The sequence below is a fragment of the Scyliorhinus canicula genome, chromosome 25, assembly GCF_902713615.1.
Source record: "Scyliorhinus canicula chromosome 25, sScyCan1.1, whole genome shotgun sequence".
Classification (NCBI taxonomy): domain Eukaryota; kingdom Metazoa; phylum Chordata; class Chondrichthyes; order Carcharhiniformes; family Scyliorhinidae; genus Scyliorhinus; species Scyliorhinus canicula.
In genome coordinates this window covers 5533639-5551023 of record NC_052170.1, presented here as the reverse complement: position 1 = coordinate 5551023, position 17385 = coordinate 5533639, and positions in this window count along the sequence as shown.

The following is a 17385-nucleotide window of genomic DNA, read 5'->3' as shown; positions in this document are numbered from 1 at the left end:
CGTTTGATTTCATGATATAATCACGCACATTGAAAATGTTTCCATTAAAAAAGAATGGTAATTGAGCTAAATACTTTTAATAAACATGTTTCATTGATTTGAACCGGTTCAGTCACACTCTCCATGGAATCCCCACCGTGCAGAAGGAGGCCATTCGGCCCATTAGGTGTGCACCGATCCTCTGAAAGAGCATCCCATCTAGGACCACTCCCCCCACCCTATCCCCATAATCCCATCTTTGGATACTAAGGGGAAATTTAACGTGGCCAATCCACCTAACCTACACGTCTTTGTGACTGTGGGAGGAAACCGGAGATAGACCATAAGACATAGGAGCAGAATTAGGCCATTCGGCCCATCCAGTCTGCTCCGTCATTCAATCATGACTGATATATTTCTCATCCCCATTCTCCTGCCTTCTCTCCATAACCCCTGATCCCCTTATTAATCAAGACCGTATCTATCGCTATCTGAAAGACACTCAGTGATTTGGCCTCCACAGTCTTCTGCGGCGAAGAGTTCCACAGATTCACCCCCCTCTGGCTGAAGAAATTCCTCCCCGCCTCTGTTTTAAAGGGTCGTCCCTTTCGTCTGAGATTCTGTCCTCGGGATCGAGCACCCGCAGGAAATCCACGCAGACACCGGGAGAACATGCAAACTCCAAACAGTCAACCAAGGCCGGAATCGAACCCGGTGCTGGGGGAAAGCAGTGCTAACCACTGTGCCACCTCCATAACTCTCGTTGTGTGGAACCTCTCTGTTTTATCAGTCGGGACGTTGCGCGGTTATACTGGGTGCAGCAAGTCACGACTGACAAGTTAAGATTCGATTTTACGGTCCCATCTCAGAGAGAAGGACTTAAACCCTCAACTTCTACACGAAGCATGTTAGCTACTGGCCCACTGTTGGCACCTCATCCAAAAGTAAATGGGATAATGAATTTGTTCTCTCTGGGTGAGATCTCTTCTTCCACAAATTTGCAAGGCCTATCATATTTCATCTCCAACTCCATGGTATGTGTAAGTTATAATAACACTGGGACTGAAGTGCGGAACACAACATTTTGTTTAGTACCTAAAGCATTCATTATTGATCTGAAATCTCTTACAAAATTGTAAGCTAGATGATAAATTCTTGAATCCCTTATATCTATACCAATAGCTGCGAATGACTGAATGAATAAACCAAATCGATAGGTTTATCCTTCCTTATTCAAAGCGTGCTTGATTGTGCGTTACATATTGAAGTGTAAAGAGGATTGATCGTTTCATTTCTAATTGTAAGGCGGACAGTAAATTGGGTGGGGAGTGAGCGCTGGGAGTTTGCCGTACAGGAGGTGAAAGAATTATCGACAACTGTGGGGCTGATTATGCAGGCGGATGGCGCAAGAGATCAGAATTGGGAGAGGGTAAGGGGGCGAAACACAGCAGTTTAGGAGGGGGTTAGAAGCAAACAGTTAGGCTGGAGTCCTGTAGGGGGAGGGAAACTGGGAAGGGAGGAGAGGAGGGTGGTGGGAAAAGGGGAAGTAGTGGCGGGGGAGGGGAGGGAGCAGGGGAAGACGATGAGGATTTCTACCTCATTATCTGAATGGCACACTGATGGAAGGTCACGGCGACAAATTGCAAACGTTGCCAAATGAGGTGTGGGCTGCAGTGCCAGATCACAGTACTGAGCGGTTTCGATGGGAACCCATTGCCTGCAAGGCCCGGCCGACACAGATTGAATAGTAACTCTGAAGAGGGAATTGGGAATGAGAAACAGAATTGCAGGCGTAAGGGGAGGGGATGCCGGAGCAGTGGGACCAATTGGCTACATCTTTGCACAAGCCAGGCCAGGGTCAAAGGGCCAAATTGCCTTTGCTTGTGCGCTCCATCAGACAGACAGTAGCTGATCTATTCTTCCCGAGCAGCCCAGCCAGTATCAATTGCCCATTGCCCCTCTGCACAACAATTCGCTTACCCAGGGACTGACGCCGATTCCCTTCGCCAAATTCCAGCGAAGGAGGACGACAACAGGCGAGGAATGATGGAGAGCAGCCTTGTTGAAACTGCGGGAGCGAATGGATAACACTGAGGCACGTTTATAGGTGAGTTATTTTAGCTGCATGAGAAATTCGTTCCAGCAGAGTTATGGCTAGAAGTTCATATCGTTGCCCAAAAGCGATCCATCACAATGCCATGATCAATTATTTCTATAATTGTACCATGCTCCATTTTAAAAGCATCCCCCGTCTGAGAAGGCAGGAATTGTGCAATGTAGCGTTATATGAATTTGAAAGTACTTAGAACTCTGTAACGGGGCATTCAACACATCTGGGCTCCGCTGTTGTTAATGCCGCATGTGAACCCCCGTCCCACTCCTCCTCATCTCACTCGATCAAGGCGCAATCTCAGGGTCAGGGGGTCGCCCATTTCAGACAGAGATGAGGAGGAATTTCTTCCCTCAGAGGGGAGTGAATCTGTGGAATTCTTTACCGCAGAGAGCTGTAGAGGCCGGGTCGTTAAGTATGTTCAAGGCTGAGATAGATTTTTAATCAGTGAGGGAATCGAGGGTTATGGGGATAAGGCGGAAGGTGGAGTTGAGGATTATCACATCGGATCAGTCACAATTTCATTGAATGGCGGAGCAGTCTCGATGGGCCGAATGGCCCACTTCTGCTCCTGGGTCAGATGGTTTACGGCCTTACGTCCTATGGTGTCATCATCATATCCTTCTGCTGAGTTCATCCTCCTGCTCTTACCTCAATGCCCCTTCATTGCAGTGGGCGAGATCTTCCGGCTGTTTACGTCAGCGGGATTTTCCGGTCCTGCCGATGGCACATCCCATCCTCGGGTTTCCCAGCAGCATGGGGCGGATTCGATGGGAAATCCCACCGGCTGCCAACAGCGAGCCACGTCCCGCCACCAAGAGACATGTGGCGGGGAAGCCAGAGAACATAGAATATAGAACAGTACAGCACAAAACTCACCCCTTCGTACCAATCACCTCAGCCTTGAGGCAGAAAGGGTCAAGGATTTATTAGTAATTATTCCATAATCCTGGCTCCAACCTCTGGACTCCTCCACATTCCAAAATATATGGGGCTGGGTTCTCCGGTTGCCAATGCCGAAATCGCGTTCGGCGATCGGCCGGAGAACCTGAGTTCCCGGCCAAATCGGGGGCGGGGGCGCTTTCGCGATGCTCCCCCCCCCCCCCGCTCCAAAGCGGCGTATCGACAGCCTCAGGACATTGCCGGAGACCAGCCTCCCCGAAACTCTGCCCCCGGCTGGTCGAGTTCCCGACGGCGTCGGTCGCGTGTGATCTCATCCGTCAGGAACTCGGTGTGGCGGCTGCGGAGTCAGTCCAGCACCGCCACAGTCAGGGGAGGACCGATCCGCGGGCAGGTTGGCGGACTATATTCAGGGCTGGGGGCACTGTAGAGGGTGGTCCGGGGCACACGAGCAGGCCGAAGGCGGCGGCGGGGGGGGGTGACTATTTTGCAGGCCGGGTGTGCGAGGGGCTGGTGCCATGTCCTGAGGTCATGGAAGGCGCCATATAAATGCAAGTCTCCATTTCCTTTTTGAAGACTTGAAAATGAAAACACTAACCACGGCTGCCAAGGCGTTCAAATGTCCAAGTAATATCTCCCTTGAGCGGGCACTTCCTGTCTCTGAACAGACTTCAGAATATCATTAGGCGAGAGTACGATGCAGATGTCAGTGGGAATCGGATGCGAGACTGGAGACAAATGGATTGGCAATAAGAGTTTTCATTTTGGGGATAATTATCGCAGTAACCATGAGTTCGCTCATTTCCTGGGGCCAGTGGGAAGGGGCGTCCAGTGTGAGTTATTAGCATCTAATGATGCAGCCGGAGCTATCGCCATTAATTACCAGCTAATCTACTGCGGGTCTGGGAGTATCTCCAGGCCACTCACAACAGCTGCATCCCTTAAAGATGGAGACAACAGCAAATCCTCAGTCCTGCTCAAGCAAAAGGTTATTATAGTGGAACTTTGATGGACAAGTTATTTCCACAGATTTCTACACTAAAGAATTAAGTGGTACTGCAAGGGGAGGGACGCACAGCACAGGCTCATACTGGCATTCATGGACCATTTGCTCCATTGATATGTGGCTTGTACAAGCTTACTTCTAATGATTGGTAGTTAACCAATGTTAATGTGCAATGCAGTCATGCATGTGCATCGTTCTAATAATGTGTTCGCAAAATCAGAGTTCGCAAAGCTTTGGTCAAACGTTTCCTGCTAGGTAGGGGGCCCCAAAGCATTTTTATAACCAATGAAGAATTTATTTTTTGATATGTGCTGTGATGTAGGGAACGCTGCAGCCAATCTGCTCACTCACAGCTAGTACCCTCGATCAGCAGTCTGATAGTGACCAGAAAGCCTGTTCCTGCCACGCTGGTTGATGAACAGATATTGGCCAGGTCGCCGGGGAGAACTCTGTTCCTCGCCTCGGACAATGGCAGGAGCTAATATTGCCATCCGGTCACAGTGAAGTGCGCGTGCTCTGGTCGTTAAGTGGGAGAAGCTGTTGCTAACTGGGGAGAGGTTAGGGCATTATTCTGAAGTATGTACAAGAACTGGTTTCCACCTGTCCGGGAGGCTGGGGGGGGGGGAAAGAGGGGAGTCTTCGCCTGTGTTCTCCGGGTCACGTGAAACAACCGATGGTAAGGGGGAAATAAATTGGTTTGAGGACGTCTCGCATTCCATTGCTTCAGCTCCTTCGACACTAAACCGGGCTGGTTTAGCACACTGGGCTAAATCGCTGGCTTTGTAAGCATACCAAGGCAGGCCAGCAGCGCGGGTTCAATTCCCGCACCAGCCTCCCCGAACAGGTGCCGGAATGTGGCGACTAGGGGCTTTTCACATTTGAAGCCTACTCGTGACAATAAGCGATTTTCATTTCGTTTCACTTACGTGACGAGATCGTTTACGTGAAGCAAGAGGGCAGCAAGGGCGGCGGTGTTAATCGATGACCCCGTCTGAAAGTGTAGTATCTTCTCAGTGTGACACTGAAAATAATCGCTTTATTGTCTCGAGTAGGCTTCAATGAAGTTACTGTGAAAAGCCCCCTAGTCGCCACATTCCGGCGCCTGTCCGGGGAGGCTGGTACGGGAATTGAACCGTGCTGCTGGCCTGCCTGGGTCTGCTTTAAAAGCCAGCGATTTAGCCCAGTGAGCTAAACCAGCCCCAGCTAAACCAGCTGGAGGGTCAACCTCAATCTGACTCAGGCGTGAGGTCTATCACCCGATTCAAGACTGATATCAATGCAGAATTTGTGTTTGATTTTTTTTGGGCACAGCGTGTCACTGATTCATTAAACAAACAAAATGTTAGAAATCTCAGCAGGCTAATTCAACCAGTAAACACAATGAAGGCCGTAATTCAGCGCTGATCTATCTTCTTCCCTCAGACTGGCCTGCTGCCCGTTTCCAACACTATTTATTTATATTTAAGGATAGGTCTAAGTGGTAGATTTTGTATTTCTGTGCAAAATGTTAGCCTCCATCGCCCTCAGCTCAAAGTTTCCTGAGACACACATCCAAGGACGTAAAACTAATAGAGGAAGAGAAAGAAAACTAGAGGCAGAGAAAGAAAACTAGAGGCAGAGAAAGAAAGCTAGAGCACCTCCGCTGGCAGGAGGATGTCATTACTGCGTGATAAATTTACACGGGACGCTTTCATTGAGGGTGTGAATACAGGAATTTATAGGAGCATGTTCAAAATGAATTCTGAATGTTGTAATTCTATAATGGGGACTGAATTATATTTACATTACCTCGTCCAATTGCCCTCCCCCCCCCCTGTTTCTTAACCAAATTTTGTTTGGTATTCCAAATACAATGCTGCAGAAGATTAATTAAAATATATATATGATGTCTCCATAGAACAACCTACCAAAGAGATTGATTTTGCCAAGGAATGACAGATTAGAGGAACTTTGATTTATCAAGTGAAGTAGCAAATTGGCAATTAATCAATTCTTTAAGACATCTCAAATTATTTCACTTCGCAGCCAGTGAACTACTTTTGAAGTGTCATCATTGTTATCCAGAGTATCCCTGCAGTGCAGAAGGAGGCCATTCGGCCCATCTAGTCCGCACCGATCCTCCGAAAGAGCGCCGATTTCCCCCTCCCTACCTCCGTCATCCCACCTAACCTTCACATCCTTTGGACACTAAGGGGAAATTCATCATGGTCAGTCCACCTAACCTGTGCACCTTTGGATTGTGGGAGGAAACCGGAGCACCCGGAGGAAACCCACGCAGACACGGGGTTAATGTGCAGACTCCACGCAGGTGGTCACCCGCGGCCGCAATTGAACCCGGGTTCCTGGGCGCTGTGAGGCAACAGTGCTAACCAGCTTGCTACCGCCCCATCCGTTACTTCATAGGCATACCCAATGGTCAATTATCACGCCGGCCAATCTCACAAACAGAGATAAGGTGAATGGCCGCTTCATCTATTCTGATGGTGATGCTTGAGGTTGGATGGCTAATATAATGGTGTGGCTTTATATCTCGAGTGGAATACAAGGAGATAGAAGTTGGGCTTCTGCTACACAATTAGACCACACCTGATGTTGCTGTGTTCTGGGTACCACACCTTCGGAAGGATATATTTGTCTTGGAGGGAGTACCGTGATGATTTACCAGGACGATACCTGGACTTCGCAGAGTTCCCGATTTCCAGGCCCCTTTGTGTGATGAGGGGCTGTCCTAACATCACCCCCGAGTGACCCGGCTTCAATAATAAGGTCCTGCTCCTTTGTTCTGAACTCCCTTCCCCCACCCGAGGAATGGTCTCACTCTACCTGCCCAATCAAACCCTTGAGTCACCTTAAACGATTGAACTTGCCAATCAGATCATCCCTTCATTTCCTACACTCCAGGCAATACAGAACTAGTCCATCAAATCCTTTAGCCCTGGAATTGGTCTGAAGAATCTATGCTGCCCAGTGATCGATGCCCATAACTGAAGGCTATACTGCAGATAAGGAGGGCTTACCTGAGCAGCTTTGTACAACTGTATGCTACCTAATCTGGATTCGTCCTGTAATGATATGCATAATCTAAGGAGAGTAAAGGGTTAACAAGAAGCACAGTGGTTAGCACAGTTGCTTCACAGCTCCCGGGTCTGAGGTTCGATTCCCGGCTTGGGTCACTGACTGTGTGGGATCTGCACGTTCTCCCCGTGTCTGCGTGGGTTTCCTCCGGGTGCTCCAGTTTCCCCCCCACAGCCCAAAGATGTGCAGGTTAGGTGGATAGGCCGTGCTAAATTGCCCCTAGTGTCCAAAAAGGTTAGGTGGCGTGACTGGGTTACGGGGATAGGGTGGAGGCATGGGCTTAAGTAGGGTGCTCTTTCCAAGGGCCGGTACAGGCTCGATGGGCCGAATGGCCTCCTTCTGCACTGTAAATTCTATGATCCATGATCTAAGATGATGTTCATGTATCTCAACACTAGATGGCATCACCGAGCAGTCTTATAAAAGGCTGTGTCTCTAAGCATTCTGGGACAAGCTTATGGAGAAGGATAGTACAAAGTTAAGATAGAGTGTTGGTTGTATTAGAGGCACATAATAGATGACTGTAACAGATTCAATACTGTTATTTTGTTAGCTATTAGTCAGTGGCGTAAAATAAACTAGCTTTGTTTTAGCTTGATGTTCTTTGTAAACACTACAACTTTTAGCCATCTTGGAGAACTGTACAAGGAACATCACACATCCCACTAGAGGAATCAGCCTCTCCACGTTTCAACTCTTTTGATCCTTTTAAATATTAGTTCACCCCTTCATCACATTGAACCCATTTTGCACCCACCCTCCTGGGCAGATGTGCCTGCTATTTAAAAACCCATTCAAAAGACGACACCTCCAACAGTGCCACACTTCCCTCAGCCCTGCGCTAAACTGCCAACCCAGGTCAGATGGTGGAGGACAGTTTCAAGCCAAGATTCCGTTGGCTGAGAGGCATGAGTATCAAGCCAAGTAAAGTGCCAATTTTCTTCATCCGTTAAGCAGCCAAGTGGCGGCGCTGCCTTTGATCCACATTCTTATGTAGAGCAGGAGATTAAAGATGGAAAAGGGGCCTTGGGTTTGAGTCAGATACTGCTCGGTGTAGTCCTGCTCATTGTCTTTGAAGAAATAATAGTTCTATTGTTGGAGTGATAAATGGTTTCTTTTTGTGTTCACTAACAAGTCATCAGGGATTCTAAGGGAACCATATGTTTTTGCTCTATATCAGCATTTTACTGTTTCAGAAATTAATTCCAACGCATGAGAGACCTGCCACATTTAAATTCACTCAAATTATCCTTGATCTTTCAATGAAGTGAATGGGGGCAAAGGATTGGGGTCGGAAATTGGTGCAAGTGTAGGGCTAAAAGATTTCATTGACTCGAGAGAGGCCCTCCGAGTAGCACGGGCAGCACGGTAGCATGGTGGTTAGCATAAATGCTTCACAGCTCCAGGGTCCCAGGTTCGATTCCCGGCTTGGGTCACTGTCTGTGTGGAGTCTGCACGTCCTCCCCATGTGTGCGTGGGTTTCCTCCGGGTGCTCCGGTTTCCTCCCACAGTCCAAAGATGCGCGGGTTAGGTGGATTGGCCATGCTAAATTGCCCGTAGTGTCCTAAAAAGTAAGGTTAAGGGGTTGTTGGGTTACGGGTATAGGGTGGGTACGTGGGTTTGAGTAGGGTGATCATTGCTCGGCACAACATCGAGGGCCGAAGGGCCTGTTCTGTGCTGTTCTGTTCTAATGTGAGTGTCACTCTTCTTTTCAGATATTTCTGTGCTTGAAGAGATCTGATTGGCTGGTAAAGCCTGCCCATTGGGTCCAATGTTGGTTAAGATCGGATCCCGTAACCCAATAGGACATGAGTCCAGTAGACCCAACAGCATAGGTACACCATCATTCATTCCCTTCACCAACGACGCAGTGGTAGCCGTGTGTACCATCCACAAGATGCACTGCAGCAACTCACCAAGGTTCCTGAGACAGCACCTTCCAAACCCACAACCACGACCATCTAGAAGGACAAGGGCGGCAGACAGATGGGAACCCCACCACCTGGAGGTTCCCCTCCGAGCCACACACCATCCTGACTTGGAAATATATTGGCGTACCTTCACTGTCGCTGGGTCAAAATCCTGGAACCCCCCTCCCTAACAGCACTATGGATCTACCTACACCACACGGTTCAAGAAGGCGGCTCACCACCACCTTCTCAAACGTAATTAGGGATGGGTAATAAATGCTGGTCGAGCCAGCGACGCCCACATCACATAAATGATTAAAAAGAATGGGATATCAATAAAATGGAACTCAGTTTAAACTAGAAAGCCCATATATAATCCTATTGATTGCAATCTCTAAAAAGACACAAGGATAAAACACATGGGTGGGTTTAATCACAGAAATGCTCTTTAATGCTATGCACAGTAAATTATTGTGCTGCAATTTTATTCACCCACTGTGTGCTTAATATGTTAAATAGCACCAACTTTCAGATGTAAATTAAAGCAAGGCTCAGTCTGGGTGGATAAGATTCCCACAGCACTATACAATGGAGATTAGGGGAGTTCTCCTGATCCTCTGCCCAACATTTATCCTCAACCAACCTCACACAAAAAAATATTCCGAATCATTTTCCACATCACAACAGTGACTGTAGTTTGAAAGTGCCTCTTTAGGCCCTGAGGCTAGTTATTACATCCTTGTCATGTGCCAGGCTCAGCCTGATACAATTCAAGGTGGTTCTCAGGGCCCGCATGATGGTGGGCCGCATGAGAAATATCTTTGAGGGGATGGGGGAGAGGTGCGGCCGCTGGGTGGAGTTCCCGCGAACCGTATGTTTTGGGCCTGTCCGAAGTTTAGGGGCTTCTGGCAGGGGTTCGCTGACGTCATGTCAGAGGTATGAAAGCTGAGGGTGGTGCCGAGTCCAGAGGTGGCGATCCTTGGCGGGTCGGAAGATCCGGGAGCCCAGGGGGTGAGAGCGCCCGACGTTCTGGCCTTTGCCCCCCTGGTGGCCCGGAGACAGATCTTATTAGGGTGGAGGGATTCGGAGCCCCCGAAGTCGGGGCTGTGGGTTAGCGACATAGTGGGGTTTCTCAGGCTCAAACGAAAGTCTTTCTTCCTCCGCGCCAGCCTCGGACTGAAGGTTCTGCCTTGTGGCTTTGCGATACCCATAACTGCTCACTCACCCGCTCCTGACTGGATAGGAACATTTTCAACGGCCTGTAGATCACTTTGTCTCTGTGACCCTGGTTTTCCCCCTTCACCCCCTACCCCAGGGAGCAAAGCGAACCATTTAATTCAGATGCGCGCGGTTGAAGAGAGATGATTCATTCACAACGCGACATATTACCCTTCGGAGGGTCGCCAGTATCTGACTTGTGCTCGATGATGCCCATTAATTTACGGTACTGTATCGGCAGGGCAGTTTTGGCGCATCATATTTCAATTGGTTGTTAATGACCCAAATTTGAGCCACGGCGCACCCCCCCCCCCCCACCTCCGGCTAATCTGTTCACATTAACATTATTAAACGGAGATCCCGCATGCTCCCCCTGGTGTGAAGATCCCGTGGCATTTTTTCGAAGAATAGGGGATTTCTGCCCAATATTTGCCCCTCGATAAACATCCACAGAATCAGATCATCTGTTTGAGACCGCGTTGCTGTTGGTGGAGCTTGCTACGCACAAATTGGCTCCCGTGTTTCTTACAGTACAACAGTGACTACACTTCAAATGCACTTCATTGGCTGCAAAGGGCCTTGGGATGTCCAGGGGTCATGAAAGGTGCTACACAAATGCAAATCTTTCTTCCCTGCTTGCTTGTAACCTAGGACCATAGGAATTAAGAGCAAAAGGAAGTAATTGAGCCCCTCGAGCCTGCTCTGCCATCCAATCAGATCATGGCTGATCTCATCCTGGTCTCAAATCCACGTCCCTCCCTGTTCCCCATATCCCTTTAACACCCCCAGCCATTTTATGGTAATTCACAGATTTAATGAAAATTGGTTTCGTATTGGGGTCGGCCCCTCTGGAACGTAACGTGCCCATCCCCCAAATGCCACCTTACACGGAGCCTTTACCTGCAGCATTTAAACAGCATTAAGAAGAGAGAAACCTGCCTCCGGGCACATTTTGATTTGCGTTCCCTTTGTCCGCAAGGGCCCCGCAAAATGGCAAATGGGATAAATGACCATCGAGGGATATTTATCAATTCCTTCTCCCATAAACCTGCCTCGCGAGCAAGTGCCAGAGAGTGACTGAGTTGCACAGGTGATAAACAATTACAACTTTAATGCTGCATTTATCATCAGGGGCTGCAATGACATTTGCTGCTCTTTCACCTTGGTTTGGTTTCCCTGCCTTGACGTGTACAATTTCTCCACGCGGACCCATTGGTGAATGAGCCGGTGGCTGGATCGCCATCGGCAATGCCATTGTTTCAAATGTGGGGCGGACCCGCAAAAATAAAAGGCGAATGGCCTCTGTTTATTTTTCTCAGACACTGCAAACACTCAATGCAGTTCACTTTGGAATGGACTCTTGAGTTGAGGAACATGACAAATGTTTGGGAGAGAAGAGGAGAGGGAGGTTAGACATGGCAGAGTAAGTTCATCAGATCCCTAGTCAGCAATCTTCAGCGTGAGTGTGCAATACTCAAACCACCCCGAAACCCCCATCACAGAGGCAGAAGTTGTTCGAAGTTGTGGCGGATATGATTATGTAGAAACGGTTTTGAACCAATAGTTTGGTGCCATTAAGCAACTGGGTTCATGCCGGAGATTGTGTCCCCCCTCCCACTCCGGAAGGTTCTCGTGTAGAACGGAGAGCAATCTCACAGGGTAAAGCACACTTCATGGTGCCTGATTTACAACATCAGGGAGGGGAAATCCTCCACACACTGGGCGGGATTCTCCCCTGCCCGGCGGGGCGGGTTGCACCGGCAGCGAGAAGTGGCGTGAACCACTCCGCCGTCGGGCAGACCGGAAGGTGCGGCACCTTCAGGGGCTAGGCCGGCACCGGCAGAGTTGGCGCATGCGCGGGAGCACCAGAGTGTGCTGGCGTCATCCCAGTGCATGCGCATGGGGGGGGGGGGGGGGGGGTCTTCTCCGCGCCGGCCAAGGTGGAGGTTGACAGCAGCCGGCCCGGAGGGAGAGAGTGTCCCCACGGCACAGGCCCGCCAGCGGATCGGTGGGCGCCGATCGCGGGCCAGGCCACCGTGGGGGCACCCTCCGGGGCCAGATCCCCCCGCGCCCCCACCCCGAGGACTCTGCAGGCCGCCTGTGGAGCCAGGGCCGGCTGGCCGGCCGCTCGGCCCATCGTGGGCCAGAGAATCGCCGGGGGGCTGCTGCCAATGGCCGCCAACCGGCGGGATTCCCGCCCCCGCCAAAACCCCGACACCGGAGAATTTGGCAGCTGGCAGCGGGGCGGAATTCACGCCATCCGGCAGGCGGTCGGCGAATCCCACCCACTATGTTCTCTGAGCTGCATGAAGGGGAGGTGGTTGCGTAGTGGTGTAATCCAGAGAGCCAGAGTAAGGTCCTAGGGATCTGGGTTCAAATCCCGCACAGCAGATGGTGAAATTTGAATTCAATTTTTTAAAAGTCTGGAATCAAATCCTAATGATGACAATGAGGCGGATTGTTGGAAACAAAAATAGGTGGCTTATTCATGGCCCTTTATGGGAAGGAAATCTGCCGTCCTTACCCGGTCTGACCTACATGTGACTCCAGACCCGCGGCAATGTGGTTGGCTCTTAAATACCTGCTGAAATGGCTGAGAGAGACAACCAGTTCAGGGCAAATAGAGATGGACAATTAATAATAATAATCTTTGTTATTGTCACAAGTAGGCTTACATTAACACCGCAGTGAAGTTACTGTGAAAAGCCCCTAGTCGCCACATTCCGGAGTCTGTTCGGGTACACAGAGGGAGAATTCAGAATGTCCAATTCACCTAACAGCACGTCTTTCGGGACTTGTGGGAGGAAACCGGAGCATCCGGAGGAAACCCACGCAGACACGGGGAGAACGTGCAGACTCCGCACAGACAGTGACCCAAGTCGGGAATCGAACCCGGGACCCTGGAGCTGTGAAGCAACAGTGCTAACCACTGTGCTACTGTGACGCCCATATGCTGGCCTTGCCAGAGATGCCCACATCTCCTGCACAAATAAAAAAATAGATCCTATTTGGCAGTGACCCAAAAGACAGGCCACAACTGAGTAGCAGAGCGGTGGAGCTGGGCAATAGTGCCAGATAACACCGTCCCGTCGAACAACGCAAAGGATCCCACACCTCCTTCAGCAATTTCTGTTTGAAAATAAGGTTGAGTTTCCCTGCTCTGGCCAAATTGAAACCACACAAAATCCTATTAAAGATAAACCTCCCTCAGGGCCCTCGCTGTTTGTCGTGGGGACTTTGGGTTGTGGGGGAGGTTGGTGAAAGGTCGCACGTGGCACGCTACCACTTCCTGTGAGCAGATGCACCAGACTTCGTGCCAGTGATGAGTCGAATTGCAAAGCCCCGACGATTGCCACGATGCTTCCAGTTAGCAACTCGAATGATTCACTCCCACTGTTGGCAGGATCGAGCTCCAGCTCCAACTTGGTAAAAAGCCTGCAGGCCAACACCGTCCGCCCAGACGCTCACTGAGAGCACTAGTCTGCTGGCGGGCAGCTGATATGCAGAAGATGTCCTCACTTTTTTGGCGGAGGCTAAAACTAGAGGCTGTGAAGACACGCTGATCAATGTAAGTCCAACAGGAAGTTGCAGCAGAGCCTCCTTTGCCCAGAGAGCAGTGGGTGGAACTCACTCCAGAAGTCACTCTTTCCTTCCTCCTTCTCCTCCTCCTCCTGCTGCAGGTACCACCATTATGCTTGACAAAGTGCGGCAGTGGTCCGGCTTTGCCTTCTGTGGTATGGATGACCAGGAAACCCTCCTTCTCTTACCGTCTGCCATCAGGCGAATTGGAAGGATTTACAGGCTGATTATCGACCTGTTTAGCCGCGATGCGACGCACCTCCAGTGCCCATCAAGTCCTGCACTTGATCCTGGAGCTTCTGGCACAGAAGGAGGGTCTCGCTCTGCACCACAAGACCTCTCGCTTTACCTCCCCTATCCAAACCCTTCATGAATTTAAACATCAACTTGAACTTCTCTGCTCCAAAGAGGGTAATCTCAATTTCTCCCCCAAATCCATGTAATTTCAATCACCCACCCCGAGAACATTCCGGTAAATACCTCTGCTACCCTATCTAAAGTCATCACACTCTTCCTAAAATGTGGTGTCCAGAAAGGGGCCCTTCCTAGTACCCCGGGGGGGGGGGGGGGGGGGACGTAGTGGTATTGTCACTGGACTAGTAATCCAGAGACCCAGGGCAGATGGCGAAATTTGTATTCAATAAAAAGCTGGAATTGAAAGTCTAAAGGCGACCATTGTAAAAAAAAACCTGCCTGGTTCATTAATGCCCTTTAGGGAAGGAAATCTGCCGTCCTTACCCGGTCTGGCCTACACGTGACTCCAGACCCACAGCAAAGTGGCCGACTCTTAACTACCCCCTTTGAAATGGCCGAACAAGGCACTCAGTTGTAGGGCAATGAATGCTGAGTGATGCAATCATCAATTCACGCGAGACAGTGAGTGGAAGTGAACTGTGGCTTTAACCGACTAGAACAGTGCCTGCCTGCGACTGCTCTGCTAATGAGAGCCGCCTACAGGGCAGCTGCTCTTTATACCTCCCCTCAAGGGGGCGGAGCCAGGGGCGGAGCCCACAAGGGCACCAACATGATACATTCCGTGTAGTGCAGTACAATGGTCCATAGGTGGAGCCCACAGCGTGATACAATGTGATGCACAATGTGATACAGTGGTGAATGGTTGGTACAATATGTTCACCGCACTGAGCCCAGCCCGGGCCGCCCACACTCCATGAACGAATAATTTAAAAAGCCACTGGACTCCAAAAACTCCTGAAAATGGTCCTTTCACTTTATTGATTGGACAGACGTGTACAAGCTTGGTGTTGACATGCTGCTGTGTGCTTCTAAAGGTTAATACAAATTGGAAACTTCCTATTGTTCTATATGACCCAATGTAGAGAAACAGAGTCAATGGGTTACAAATTTTGTTGGGACATTTTTACTCCCGGTCCCTGGGAGGGCCTAGATTGCAATAAAGCCCTATGAGGGTGGTTTGAAAGACAAATGAGCTTGGACCTCAATGCTGTCCATGATTTGGGGCAGCACGGTAGCATTGTGGATAGCACAATTGCTTCACAGCTCCAGGGTCCCAGGTTCGATTCCGGCTTGGGTCACTGTCTGTGCGGAGTCTGCACATCCTCCCCGTGTGTGCGTGGGTTTCCTCCGGGTGCTCCGGTTTCCTCCCACAGTCCAAAGATGTGCAGGTTGGGTGGATTGGCCATGATAAATTGCCCTTAGTGTCCAAAATTGCCCTTAGTGTTGGGTGGGGTTACTGGGTTATGGGGATAGGGTGGAGGTGTTGACCTTGGGTAGGGTGCTCTTTCCAGGAGCCGGTGCAGACTCAATGGGCCGAATGGCCTCCTTCTGCACTGTAAATTCTATGATTTACCATAAATCAGCACTAATTAAACCATTCTCCATCACCACAAAAACGACTCTGGTGTGTGTGTGTGTGTGTGTGTGTGTGTGTATTGGAAAATATCACATTCACCCATGAGGGAGCGGTGTCAACACAGCACTGCCAACATACCCAGGAGTATCCCAAAGGATCACCTGCTCCCTCATCCAGCACCAGCCAGCCTCCCAAACAATAAGCAAAACAACTTAACCTCCTCCCAGACAGAAATGTAAAAATAAATGACTTGGCCTTCTAGCGTATCACACAACAGGAGCCCACAAGACCAACGCTTTATCAGAAAGACGTTGGATTCAGTGCTTCTCGTTGGAGAGCAGTTACTGAAGCACTCTGAGGATTAATTAGGCATCTGAATGTCTGTGAAAGTGCCTATTCTTGGATTGAAAATAGTTAGACAGATTGCGCCGCGCTGAATATTTTCCATGACCTATTATTTGAACCTTTCTCTCCCAGATGGACTTAAGCCCCAACTAAAGCAGATGGCCTAACCAGTTATCCTGATGAGGTGCTTCATCTGTGATCCTGGCCCCAATTTGACTATCAAACTGTCCCTGTCTCTGTCCCTGTCCCAGGGGCTGGTTTAGCTTACTGAGCTAAATCGCTGGCTTTTAAAGCAGACCAAGCAGGCCAGCAGCACGGTTCGATTCCCGTACCAGCCTCCCCGGACAGGCGCCGGAATGTGGCGACTAGGGGCTTTTCACAGTAACTTCATTGAAGCCTACTTGTGACAATCAGCGATTTTCGCTTTAGGCTTTACTTGTGATCAATTTGACTCTTGACGGTTACTATAGTGACTACGTTACTAATCTAACAAACCAGAGAGCCATGAGTTCAAGTCCCATCACGGGCAATTTATGGAGTTCAATTCAGTTTTCGAAGTATCTCAAAATATAAAGTTTTCGGCAAAAGTGGCCAGGATTGTCATTAAAGGGACTACAATTGACTCCAGTCTCAACAGCAATGTGGCCGACTCTGTGGTGACCTTTTATATGTGTCAGAATCACACCGTCTTCTCCAAGAATAGCTGGCGTTGGACAATGAATGCCCGCCCCCGCCGGTAACGCTCACATGTTGTGAATTAATTATTTAAATCTCCATGAAAGGCGTTTTGTAATAACAGAGCAGAATCACTTCTCAAACAGGCCCTCGGGGTGACATGTACTCTGGGGGTTCGGGGAGGTCGAGAGGCCGATGTGTGACTCCTCGTCATAAAATTTGCACAGGGTGATTGAGAGTCGACTTGACCGCTTTGCAATGCTGGCAATACGGGAGCTGCCTTGCGCCAACTCCGTCACGGAATTGTTCCTCCAGCCGAGGGGACAGATGGAGCCTTTGTTTCCCACCTCCTTGGGTCCTTGCGATGTGGGTGCCGCTGGCAATTGTCCAGCAATTATTGTCCTTTGTCCTTGAGGTGCTGGTGGTAAACACCAACTGTGTGGCATGCTCGGCCATTTTGTTTCTCTCATGTGGCCATTTTGTTTCTCTCATGTGGCCATTTTGTTTCTCTCATGTGGCCATTTTGTTTCTCTCATGTGGCCATTTTGTTTCTCTCATGGGATATTGGTGTCACTGGCTGGGCCAGTATTTGATGTCCATCCCTACTCGCCCTTAAACTTGTGGTGAATGTATAAATACTGTTAATTCACCAGTATACTGTATTACGTTACACTATGTTATTAATCCTGTGGGCTCCATCTATGGGCCATTGTGTGGCTTCACCCACAGGGGGAGATGTTGGAGCATGTACGGGCTC